Source organism: Lygodium microphyllum, chromosome 13 (genome assembly GCF_053477565.2).
Source record: "Lygodium microphyllum isolate KBCC chromosome 13, Lygodium_microphyllum_v1.1.10, whole genome shotgun sequence".
In the NCBI taxonomy this organism is placed as follows: domain Eukaryota; kingdom Viridiplantae; phylum Streptophyta; class Polypodiopsida; order Schizaeales; family Lygodiaceae; genus Lygodium; species Lygodium microphyllum.
This window is the reverse complement of record NC_141147.1, coordinates 17,395,579-17,410,168: the sequence shown is the minus strand read 5'-3', so window position 1 is coordinate 17,410,168 and position 14,590 is coordinate 17,395,579.

Below are 14,590 nucleotides of genomic sequence, written 5' to 3'. Positions count from 1 at the left end.
ATGCACATATAGAAGCCCCAATCATTGGCCACATGTTGATCATTGTCCTCATACCTCAGTAGCTATATGTATGCTTAGATTTGAGCTTGAATTCAACTGGCAATCTAGAGCAATTGTGGTACAACATGTCTAATAACATGGAATAATTGTGGGGGGTGCAATTTTTCTAATGCTTCTAGGGTTGAAAAATGAGCTTGAAGATTGGGGGATTAGTTAGCAAAAAATAAACACCACCACCTAAAAAGTTAGGGTTGCCTACTACACATATGTGAAATTTCTACCTTCTACAGATGCATTTTGACACGATCCTTGTAAAGATGGATATACAAAAGGAAAAGTAGAAAGTAGCGGTGCTTGTTGATAGTTTTTACATGTAATCCACTATATTGGCATGAAGTACAACATATAGGTACCATCATAGCCTCCTCTCCAAAGGTCATGTCTTTCTCATATTGATGTGAGAAAACTTAACATAAATATAATAACAGATCACCTTCATATCACACCCATAGTCTCATATAGTTCTAAGCTTCATAATTTTAGGATGACTTTCTCATCCTGCTAGTGAGATTGTGATAGTCTAATTGTTCAAGGTTCAATGTGCGCATAGGTTAGATAGTTCATCTAACAATTATATCACAGAAGCTAGCCTTTCTAACATTATGTATAGAAATTTACCATTTTTTGTGTAGAAAAATGTCACATATGTATGAATTTTCATAATTTATATCTCACACACATGCGCATGCACACACATGCATGAAAACACACACACACATGCACATGTGCACACACACACACACACACACACACACACACACACACACACACACACACACACACACACACACACACACACACACACACACACACACACACACACACACACACACACACACACACACACACACACACACACACACACACACACACACACACACACACACACACACACACACACACACACACACACACACACACACACACACACACACACACACACACACACACACACACACACACACACACACACACACACACACACACACACACACACCTACTCTCTCTCTTTACATATGCAAATTGAGTTTAAACTATACATGCTTCTAGTACTCTACACAACTCATTCTATGTTAAATCAAAGAGGCTCTTGAAATTCTAAGCTATATTTAGTCATAAGGTGGTGGACGAAAATTACAATCTCAGCTTTTGCTAAGTTCATGTGTAAGCACATCCTAGATCCTCCACCAAAAGGCATAAAAGTGTATGGCTTAGCTGACCTCTACATGTATGCCATATTATCAATCAAATATGATAGTCCAAACATGTTTTTGATGTGTTTCCAATGTACCTAAGTGGCTTACATAAAATAAAATGGTTGAAATTGATGCGGATCATCAAAATTGGTAGCATCGAAATGTGGGCCTTGAGTGTCTACCACCACTTTCCAACTTTCTCTATTATCTTCCCTCAGAATTTCAAGAAATTTATCAAAATATGGATATGAGTTGAAACTCTATGTTTTTTATACATTTTAGAAATGTTTAAATTTTTTTATTTTTGTTCAATAAATTTTTTGTGGTTGTCAATGCAATGCTTAAGAGAATATACATAGCCACTTTCTTTGAAGGTCTCACAAGAATGCATGTTACATACCATTCAACTCAAAGTCTTGAAGAGCACTTCAAGGTAGAAGTCGAGCAATGTTTGCAACTCTAAGTGTCCCATTGAGTGAATTGTGCAAATTTGCATCCATTTTTATGAGTTTTGATGCTATTATTTTTCTTATCAAAGCCTTAATGTTTTGTATGCAATTGATCAATCCAAATGTGTATATGTGTGTCCATGCATGTGTGTGTGCATGCACACACACATGGGAACATTTTGGGTGCAGTTTTGTTGTACTATTTCCAAAGAGTATTTCTTTACCACCTTGTTAGTGTATGCCATGCTATTCACATCCTCCCATGTAAGGTATCTATCATAACATTTTTTAATCTTCCTTTTTGCATGCTCTATCTAAAAAGTATTGAATAGAAGCTAGATAATAGTTGCCTTGAGATTATAAGCTTATAGCTATTAGCTATATGCATGCTACTCTTTTAATAGCACTAAAGAATTGCTATTTTCTTATTGTGTCACTTCAGGTCCATAGTTTTTATGACTACAATTTAGTAATCATGCTATGAATGTATGTATACAAAGCATGCATAACCTAGGATACTTCCATGTGGGGGTGTGTTGCATAGATATAGATTTGATACGTTGCACAAAAAATCTCGAAAAAAAGGATTGATTACAAAAGAACAAAAATGAAAGCTCACAAAAATAAAATCCCCCTCCTGAATGATCACATTGCATACCTCAACTACTTGCTTAGGCTACTTATGCATCTTCTCCTCATTAAAAACAACATCATGGTTGCAAATAACCTTCAGAGCATACGGATCCTATAGGTGATTGCCCATCTCACATATATCCCCATAACTAAGAAAGATGCATTTCACTGACTCCAACTTATTGCGGTTGTCCTTGGATACATGTCAGAAAGCCTTACATCCAAACACTTGAAGATGCACATATGAGGGGTTTTCTAAACCATACCTCCTCTACAACCTAACAACCAATAGCAGTGTATGAGGATGTTTTTATTAAATTTACGATAGTAGTAGTTGCCTCAGTTGGAGTAAGCTTACTTGACTATTCATGCATACTCCTATTCATGGGCTCAACTACACCATTCTCGGGTGGGGATTGTATCCATTGTGCAAAAACAGACTTCACCTTCATTGTCAAACCTTGGGCATTGTAGCCTATATCTAGAAGATTGGTTCTCAACAAGAGCAAGCCAATGCTAAAAGATAGATAAGATATTTGATTTCTGCTTAATAGGATATGGCTGGACCTTATGTGAATAATCATCTACCCATGTCTGTAATTCTAGACTTCTTATGGGAATTGTAGGTCTACCTGCCATATTAAAGACAATGGTCACAATAATCAAAACATTTGCAATCAAGAGGTGGAAGACATTGTAAGCGAGTAAGAATTTTCATTCCCTTTTAAGTACATGTGCCTAAGGTGAAGATGCCATAAAGATACATGTGGTGTATCGGACATAGCCAAAATATGGTTAAGAGACCTGGATATAAATAAAGGAATAGTCTGCTAGCCTTGGCACCTCGAGTAAAGACAAGATTCCCACATGCAATCTTCCTTGCGGAATCACCAAAAGATACGTAACATCTTATATCATCCAACTGTCTAGCATATAGAAGGCATTTGATCAAAGTTGGTACACGACGTATATTATGTAGAATAAAGGAGATGCCTGAAAGGAAATTGGAGCCATACATTACCAATGCCAATAATATCCAATGCCAAGTCTTTTCCCAATCTAACAGAACTTGTCATGCTACAATAGGACTAAAACTAGTTCCTATGTGAGATAACATGAAAATGAGCCCTTGAATCAAGCAACCAACATTGAGTATATGTAGACAAAGTATCAAATCAACTGAGAAGCATCAAGAGAGGAAGCTGCTAAGATATACTGATTCTTTAATTGAGGTTGCACTATATTGATATCTTTAATCTTTACATTAGACTTACTAGGGACAATGTTGTGATCATTAGACTTTTCCTACACTTTTTCCTTGCCTTTCTCTTAGCACTTATCATTGTGCATCTTATGGTAGTGTGTGGTGGAATATGACCCTACTTTCCATAGTAATGGCATGTAAGAGAGGACTTACGACCAAGGGACTTACTGCAAGATTATGCATGAGAAATAGAGACCTTTGTTATTCTCTACCATGTTGGTCATTATCTACTCTTAACAACCAATGCATGAGAAGTATAGGTAGCATCCACATTCTTTCTATTTATCTCTTCTATGACTAAAGCACCCTCAACATCCTAGAGTTTCAAGCCATCCTTAGGAATATTAGCATACATGGCTGTAGGAAAGTGTCTCATGACTCGAGAAGTGTCACAAGCAAGAACAAGGGAGGTAGATTATTCTGGAACTCAAATGCCTTGCAAAGTCAACTTGCTAAAAATTGAATGAAATTCATTCAAATGTGAGGACACACTAGTCCCTTCCTTCATGCATATTCTTTCCCATAACTGCCAAGCATTATCCTTAGGTGTAACAACATTGAAGTAAACCTATTAGACAATGATATCGTAAGAATAGATTTATATAACCCATCCAACTCATCCAAATAATCTTGATCCATGCCTTTGGGCTTTACACTCTTGGTTTTCAATGCCCTAATTTGCTTCTTTGGAACCAATACTTGCCATATCAACATCTTCCAATAGGTAAAATTTGTACCATTAAGCATTTTAATATTGAAAATAGCACTATCATTTGAAGAACCAACCATAATGATAATATGTCAATGCAAAATCTAAGAGAATGGGCTACCATAAATGAATGCAAATCAACCCCCAAAACTCAATCCAAACAAGGGTAAATAGGAGGGAATACCAAAGTATAGAGCTATCCACCAATTGCAACCAATAGACTATGAAAGTATAATGTTTGCTCTCCAAGACCGTGGTTGTAGGCTGTGAGGTGGATTTGACTTTAGGTGGCTAGTTTGATCAAGATATATGATTGCTTGATTTGATTTTGCCTTGTTTTAGGTATTGAGATAAGGGTATTCTTAGGCTTAGATGGGGGTTGTGTGTTTATTAGATGGACTTGGGCTTGAGAACAAGAATGGGGCACAATACTAGTAGTCATCGGCTTCTCCTCACAGTTAGGGATGGCTAGTCTATGTGGATTTGTTAGCTTAGTGAGTTGCGATTCTTTGTAGGTTGCTTGACAATGTCGAAGCATGGGATTTTGTAGGATTGACTAGTAGTGCCTTTGGTTCTTTCCTTTTGTAGGCCTCTTGAGGCAACATAGTCCTTGGTGCTACTGGTTGTGGTGCTTGTCTCCTTGCTTCTAGAGATTGGGCGCTCCATAATTTCAATTGTGGGGACATTATGATAGCCCTATATGCTTTGGAAACTAGATGTGCTTGTTGCCATTATAGTAACCTTGGGCCTTGAGTAGAGCTTTAGGAATACATTGAGTTAGATTAGGGGTATGATGTTTGCATCACAAAAAACCATGCTTGATTGGGGGTTGGTTTTTGCTAGTGATGAGGATTTGAGTAATCTTCCTTTTTTCTAAATCAGTGTTGGAACTTGAAATCTATTGGAACCCACTCTTGACGATATTGAAGTGCATGATTGAACAATTTGCTATGTTCTACTTGAGCCTTGAATAAATCATTGAGGAGAGTAGCATTACTCTCTTTAAGGGGTATATTAGGAGGTGTTGAAGGCATCGGTGGCATTGCTTTCTCATTTGAAGTGCTAGGGCCCTTGCTAAAAGTTATGATGATTTTGACATTGGGTAACTCTAAGTGGATGTGTTGCAGTATAAGGTTGACTATTTACTTGGTTAGTCATTTAAATGGGTGTCCCAACAATCTTCTTACCAACTCCTTTGGTGCTAGGCAACACATAGAAGAAATGTCTCTTGCACCAATGCAAAGTTCCTACAATCAAACACTCCCCTCAAGGCCCAATGTTGGACCCTAAGGCCTTAAGGAAAGCATACTAACCTTTGACATGGCCTTATGGCTAGTTGGAAGCTAGCCCAAACGGCCTTTGACAACCCAATCATATTGTTTATGTGGGCATAAAACCTTTGATTAGTCCTAATGGTCAATCAACCTCTGCTTGGAAGACATATAAGGCCCAATGACCTTGTTGAAGGTCCATCAAGATCTTAGGAGGCCTATTCAATAGTTTACAAATGAATATGTTTGGAAGACCCACTAGGGTAAGACCCATGGAAAAACTGGCTTTAAAGATGGCCTAAAAAAGCATGGGCTTATTGGCCTTACTTAAACTTGTCGACATGAGAAGGGGTTGATAGTTATTTTTATTTATTTATTTATTTTAAAAGAAAATGAAGAATGTTTAGGCCTTTTTGGATAGCCTTTTTTGGCCACTTTTCAAGACGAAGGGGAGAGAAGAATCATGTGTGGTCAAAAAAGGGAGAATTCAAGCCTTTAAGAAAATTTTATGGCCTTATTTAGCCATTTTTTAGGTCGATGGAGAGAAAAATCAAGCCTTTAAGGCTCCTTAACAATGGCCAACAAGGTACTTCTTGAAAGTGATAGGGCTAGGATGTATTGAATCATTGACTTGCTATGCCCAAATGACAATTGGTTGACTCCTTATAGGATGGCAATGATGAGGCCCTATTCGGCCTTATGACAAGGACTAAGGCTTATTTGACTACTTTACTACTATCTCCTTTCCCTCGGCCTTATTAGCCCCACTGATACAAATTGTGAAAAATAAATCAATCACATTAGCCTTGTTAAGCCTACCACTCAACTGGAAACAGTTGAATCCCGTGGACATGTGGCCTTAATAGTCTTTTTAGAACAAATTTTTTTCAGTTTAAGATTTCCTAACTAGACGAGCCATTCAGGCTAATTTGTTAAGGGAATTATTTTATTGCCCTTCTCATGACCTAGTTGGTCTTCTATGACTGATTGGCCTAGATAGAGCGGTGCATTAAAAAAATTTATTCTCTATGTGGCCTCACTGGCTTTGATGGGGCTGAATCGATCAAGGCAAGGCCTCAAAGGTAATTTGTGCCTTTCAATCGAAACATGGAAATTTGCAAGGTATTTTTAAAAAGAATAATAATATGTATAGAATAAATAGAACTAATAAAAGAAGTTGACCTTTGTGACTGCTTAACATGTGGTTGATGACCTTGCCCCAAGCCTTAGCTACCTCATTAGGCCTTTTATGCAACCTCCTTAGGCCCTTTGCATGTTGGCATGGTTGACCTGATTTATTTATTTATTGGTTAAAATGAGTCTTTTAAAAAAGCATTGGCCAAATCTGCCTTCTTTATTTTGCTATTGACCTTGTGGCCTATCATGAGGCAATTCAACCAATTGCCAATAAGTTTTAAGAGATAAAATAAAGTAAATAAGTAAGGTTAAAGAACATCGAAGAATACAATATGTTGACCCATCTTTCATGAATTTGGCCGATTTCATGACAACTTGGCTCGAATAAATGATGACTCACTAGGGGTAAAGGCACCTATGCCTATGCCACCCTGTATTTGCTTCATACACCATGATCACACACATGTATACTATAGGTGGCAAGCACCCATCATTGTCACTTTATTCTTTATTCTTTTAGTCACTATTGAATAAGGGAGGGTCAGTCACACATTGTGATTGTTGGAGTTTCCACATACAATGTCTCTTGCTCCATCCGCCATAGCTCTTGCTTTCGCTTATGTGCTTCCACTCAGGCTCTACCTTTCAATTGGTATTAGAGCCAACCATTTGAGGAGCTTCGTCATCCTTTGCTTTGGTTCAGATTTAAAGATTCAGCTCAAGGTTTCATGGTGGCCATTGTTTCTTTCTCTCAAGGTAAGCTAAGGAGTTAGAATTCTCGGGGTTTATTGTAGTGGAGGAAGGAATCAAAGAGAACCTAAAGAAAGTAGAACAAGTGAAGAAGTGGCCAATACTTAGAAGAATCTAGGAAGTTACAAAATTTCAAGGCTTCATAATAATCTGTAGAAGGTTTATGAAAGATTACAACATGATAATGGACCCAATATCTTAGTTTGCCAAAGTAGAAGGAAATCTCAAGTGGGGAAATGATTAATAAGTAGATTTTGACCTTATGAAAGAGTGATGAGCAAGACCCCCATGCTTAAAGTGGCAAACTTCACCAAACCCTTTGAGATCTCAATGGATGCTCAAAGTGGCAAACTTCACCAAACCGTAGATTATGGCATTGAGAGAATATTGATGAAAAATGGACACCCTGTTGCATATGAGTCCAAGAAATACTTGGGATGAGTTGGATGAGCTATGTAAATCCACTCTTATATTGTCATTGTCTAAGCATGTTCATTTCAATATTGTGGCACCTAAGAATAATGTTTGGCAGCTACGGGAAAATATATGAAATCTTTATGACAAGCAAAGTCCTATTTCATAGATATATTGGTTGAAATAGCTCATGGACCTTCACATGAAGGAAGAAACTAGTGTGCTTGTACATTTGAATGAATTTCATTCTATTTTCAACTAGTTAGTTCGCAAGGCATTGAGTTCAAGTATAATCTCCCTCCCTTGAACTTGCTTGTGACACTTCCCATCATGTGATACTTTTTGTAGTGCCATGTGCACTAATATGCCTAAGGATGGTTTGAAACTCCAAGATGTTGAGGGTGACTTACTCACAAAAAGGAGATAAATGGAAAGAATGTGGATGTAGTCCATACTTTTCATGCATTGACTGTTAGGGACAGACATGGTAGTAAGAGTAGTAATGACCACTATGATAGAGACTCACAGAGGTCTCAGTCTCGTGGGAAATCTTGTAGTAAGTCCCATGGTCATAAGGCCTCTCTTACATGCCATTATTGTGGAAAGCAGGCTTATATTTGGTCACAGTGCCATAAGATGCATGATGATAAGCACAAAGAGAAAGGCAAGGGTAAAATGTAGGAAAATTTTGACGATTGTAGCATCATTCATAGTAAGTTCAATGTGAAAATTGAGGAGATAAATGCATGTGAGACTAAGTTTGATGATAATTACATATTCTTATATTTTTCTCTTGATGCTAATCATTTGGGTAATGCCTCGTCCACTCTTTCTCAGTGTTGGCTACTTGATTCGAGGGATTTTTTTCCATGTTACCTCGCATAGGGATTGGTTTCATTCCTATCACAACCTAATAGGTTCTATGAGACTAGAAAATGGCTAGGCATTGGATATTATTGGCACGGGTGATATTAGATTGCAATTCACTTTAGGCAATAGTTTTATTTTACATGATATACACCATGTTCTGACTGTGACCAAAAGTCTACTCGTTGCTAAACAATTGGATGATGTAATATATCATGTATCATTTGGTGATTCCATGTGGAACATTACTCATGGGAATCTTGTCTTTGCTCGAGGTGCCAAGATTGGCAGCCTCTATCCCTTGCTTGTATTTGGGTTTATTGACCACGTTTGGGCCGTGGTTGACATACCACATGTATCTTTATGGCATCATTGCCTTGGGCACATGTCCTTAAAAGGATTGAAAATGCTTTATCATTTACACTATCTTCCATCCTTTAACTATAATTTTTTTGATTTATGTAATCATTGTCTTTATCATAGGCAAACACACATTTCTCACAAGAACTCTGGCATTACGTGTATGGGTGAGCCTCTCACTCGTATTCATTTTGATGTATGTGGTCCCATGCCTTGCCAATCACTAGGTGGCGTGAAGTATTTTGTGACTTTCATTTATGATTATTCGCATAAGGTTTGGGCATATCCCATAAAGTAGAAATTAGATGTATTGGCTACCTTTTAGTGTTGGCTTGCTCTTGTTGAGAATCAATCTTGGTATAGGTTGAAATGCCTAAGGTTAGATAATGGGGGTGTATATGTCTCCAAAGCATTTGAGTAGTTTTGTGATGAGCAAGGTATTAGGTGTTAGTTGACCATCCCTTACATCCCACCCTTTTTGCAGAGTGCATGAATAGGCTGATTTAGGAGAAAGTCCATAGTATGCTTAGCCATACAAGCTTACCATTACATTTTTGGATTGAGGTACTACTTTCATACACTTGATAAAATGGATCTCAATACATTGGTTGTCAGGTTACAAAGGAGATATGGTCTCGAAAACCTCCATTATATGCTCATTTGCATGTCTTTTGATGTGAGGCTTTTTGCCATGTTCCCAAGGATAAACACAGTGAACTAGATCCTAAATTAATGAAATGCATCTTTCTTGATTATGGGGATGTAGGTGAGATGGGATATTGCCTATGGGATTCTCATGCTAGGAAGGTCATTTATATCCACAATCTTGTTTTCCATGAGGAGAAGATGCATAAGTAGCTTGAGTAGGTAGTTCAGGTATGCATGCTAATACTTCAAAAGGAGCCTCCTATTAATGTACAACCAGCTAGATAGCCTGCAACTGATATAATAGTGGCCCATGATCATGATGTTGGATAGGATGTACATGTCCCATAGCCTATTTTGAGACGGTCTACTAGTAGTGATAGACATCAGCCTGATCAATTTGAGCCCTCCATAGACTATGTTATGGTGATAGATTCTAGTGAGTCCCTTACTTATAACAAGAAGGCTATTCATAGAGGTGGTAGTCACTCTTGGAAGACAACTATGCAGTCAAAGAATGACTCCTTGTAGGAAAACCATACATGGGATTTGATTTCTTTGTGTAGTAGGAAACATACATTGTTGTGTAAGTGGGTGTACGAGTTGAAGAGTACCCCTGGACATCCCAAGCTAGCATATAGGGCCAGACTAGTTGACAAGGATTTTAAGCAAGAGTATGGTGTTGACTTTAATGAGGTCTTTTCTCCTAATTCAAGATGACTACCCTATGCTTAGTATTGGCCTTGGTTGCTCAATTAGATCTGGATCTCTATCAAATGGATACTAAGATGGCTTTATTACATGGGGACTTGCACGATAAGATTTATATATAGAAGCCTAAGGGATTTTAGGAAAAGGGAAAGGAGAATCTAGTGTATAAGTTGAAAAAGAGCATTTATGGTCTTAAGGAGGCACCTAGGAAATGGTATCATAAGTTTGATGCATTTATGCAGTCACGGTCTTATTTCTATAGTGATGTGGATCCATGTCTCTATATGAAAAAGGGATGTGATAGCAACCTTATTATCTTGGTACTTTATATGGATGCTATATTGATTGTTGGGAGAGCTCATGATGAGCAAGATACTTTGAAAACTCAGCTCAAGAAGATATTTAAGATGAAGGATATGGGACAAGCCTCACATATTCTTGGGATGCATATCACCATGTGGTATCACTCTCATGTGCTCCTTTACTTGTAATAGAAGGAGTATACACAAAAGGTCCTTGAGTGCTTCCATATGCAAAATGTTAAGCCTATTGACTATCCTTTACCTTCCCATGCGAAGGTCAGTCAGGCAGATTGTCCCCAATTTGAGATTCCTTATGCATCCATAGTGGGTAGTTTGATGTATGCCATGATATGTAGCAACTCACCTTGACATAGCATTTATAGTGGGAGTTGTGGCATGCTATATGGCTACACCTAGCCAGCAATGTTGGGATGTTGTGAAAGGTATCATGAGGTACCTAAAAGGCACTACAAATATGAGCATTTGCTATAGTGATCAAGATATTATAGTCGTGGATTACACGCATTCCGACTATGTAGGACATTAGGAAGTCCACCTCTAGGTATATCTTCACTTTTGCTAGAGGTATTGTTTCTTGGATATCTAGGGTGCAAAATGCATGGCCTTATCTACTAGTGAGGTAGAGTATGTCATAGCCACTGAGACTTGTAAGGACATGATATGGTTAGGCCATTTGGGGGTAGACCTTGGTATTACTGTTATGTCTACAATGCATTCAAATTCTATGAGTGCTATTGAGGTGCTATTTAGTTAGCGAAGAATCAAAATTTCCATGCGAAGACAAAGCACATTGGGGTGCACTATCATTTCATTAGGGAGGTGGTTGAGGACAAGTCTATTAACCTTGTCAAGATCTTGATTGATGAGAATCTTACAGATATGCTCACTAAAAGTCTCTCAATAGAATGTTTTGCCTTTCTTAGGAAGATGATGGGTGTAGGATGAGATGGCATCTATTATTTCTTTTGTTGTACTTTGTCACTTTTTTCTTATTATCTCTCCTCATTAGAAGCACATTCGCCTTTAAGTGGGAGATTGTTGGGGGTAAAGGTGCTTGTGCCTATGCTACCCTATATTTACTTTACATACCATGATCGCACACATATACATTGATCATTGTCACTTTATTCTTTATTCTTTCAATGACTATTGAATAAGGGAGGGCCAGTCACACATTATGGCTATTAGAGTTCCAACATATGACATCTCTCTCTTACTCTCTTACTCCATCTGCCATACTTCTTACTTTGTGTGCTTCCACTTGTGATCTACCTTTTAACTCACTCCATGTATGGCAATTTGTTCCACTAACTCAAGAATCGAAAGGCTATTGAATCAAAGATGTTGTTCTAAGGCCTAAAGGCCTTTAGGCTTAATAGCTTGTCACTTTCTTATAGTTTATACACATTTGGAGTTTTCCACTTTTCTTAAGTACAACCATGATGGGCAATACCTAGTTTGCATGCTTTATCTCATACATGAACCCTATCTTGAGAAGAATTTCTAGTTCTTTTTGTACAAGATGTGTATATCTAGAGTTTATTGATTATGATATTTATATTTGACTTTTATCTCCATTTGATATAGTGTGGGTGAGAGCTGTGATGGTACTCTTTTGTGAGAAATATAATTTGACATGAGCATGTTCTTAATAAGGAGTGTGATGAGTTTTCTCATGTTTGGGAGACTCTTTCACTAATAAGATTCACTTCTTTAACCTTGACAAGTCTCTTGATTTGTTTGCTAGATTTTCCTTCTTGTTTGGCTCCTAGTGCGAGCCATAATCTCTAAGCTCATCATCTTGTTTGTTTTTTCTTCCCTCGTTTTAGTAAAGCCTTCTTTAGCATCACTAAATTTTTCTTCCCTAGTTTTCTTTGAGCTTCATTAGTGATGTGACTAATTTGGCATGATTTTCAAATAATGCTTGATTCAACTTTGTCCTCTTCCGTTCTTGTTATTGAATAAATTCCTAAAAAAATAATAGGTTTTGTCCTTAAGATACCATCACCACTGATGAGATAAATTTTTTCCATTCCCAATGGTTAGTTAGAACATTAAGCCCCATGACATCAAGTTGAGATGGTATTGGGTTCATCATTAGGATGGGTACTATCAACTCTATTGTAGTAGGCTCAATAGCATGTAAAGTGAGCTTGTCTCCCCCTGCATGACTTATCAATTCATACACTCTTCTATATTATTCCTCTTTGTAAGTGGTAGGTCAAGTGTAATGATTACATGCATACAATCCTATTCATAATCTAGGTAGGGAATGCATTCATTTAGGGAGTTGGTAATGGTTACACAATTCATATCTCCACAAAGCATACTTGATATGGTATCTAGGTATGGTGTCTAGGCCTACAAGCATGGTTTCCAACTTTCCATTTCCACCCTTGGTGTATCACACCTATTCCACAAGAAAAACATTCAATCATCCCATTCCTAATGAGTTGGGAGATTCTAAATCTAAAGGCAACCTCAATGAGTTAGGGGCATTCTAAGTCTAAAGGCAACCTAACAATAGTTCATAATCCACTCTCCTGATGACCATGAAATTTATAGTGAAGTTAAATTTTGCAATTTTCATAGTCTAATCCTTTAAGATTCCTCATAATAAAACCTTATAGCCATTATTCACCACTATAAGGTTGGAATGTATACTCTCAATGGTCAAATTCCTCCATGCTTCTAAGATTGATTGATTGATTATACTACCTCTTGCATCCATGCCAATGATACCTATTCTTAATGAGTCACCTAGAGATCCCATTAGAAGGATGGCATGAGGCTTGTCTCCCTCACAAAATTTGTTGACTTTGAGAGCTCTTAGAGAAGGGGTGGATGCTTCAACAATCGTGTTGTTTCTTTGCACTACATGAAGTGTTGGTTCCTATGGTTCGAACCCATACTCTATCCGTCATTTAAATGTTTGATAGAGGATACAAGTATTGGGCTTTTGCTATTTTGGAAGCTTTAACTCATTTCAGTGACAATCTCTCACCTTGTCTCTCAACACTCTGCTCTAACTAAGCATGCATCATTTTCTTCAAATCAAGAAAGCAAGAATACAAGAATAGCTGTGAGGTGTAGTGAACTCACCTATCTTACCTTCTCGCATTGTAGTCCAAAATCTTGAAGGCTCAAATATGTTTTTAATGATCCAGAAAATATGATCCAATGCCATTGCTCCTTTGCATCCAACACTAAGTATGCCAACAAGTCGAGAAGCTAGTAGAGAAGAAAAAGAAGACGACAAGAGCTTCACCTTCCCTAAGCCCCTCACTCAACACACCTCTCACTCACTCGCTCTCATTCACTCTTAACAATGGAGGCAAGATGATAGAATAGGAGAAGAGAATAGAAAGCTTCAATGATTGTATTGATAGAGCTTCTGTAGCATGGATGCACCAAAAGGGTAAATACAATAGAGACTTCTCATCCTTATATAGACACAAATTGGGGTTAGGGTTAGGTCATCTCTCTCTAGAAGCACACATTTTTAGGGTTAAGGTTTGCACCCCTTTTGTATTTTAGGGTTTCCACCACTATGAATTAGGGTTTGTGTCCTCTTTTGTGGGATCTAGGTTGGTCATTCCTTGAAGCATGCTTGATTCTTACCCTAAATAGATCTAGCCTATACTATACAATGATAAGTATATATGCACAACCCATGCAACAGTTGCAGCTGCGACAAATACAATATGCAAGATAGATATAATGTGCACAGAAGTGACTCGGCTCTCACAAAATAATACATCCATGATAATCATGTATCCTTGAAGTGCAATAAGTAATACA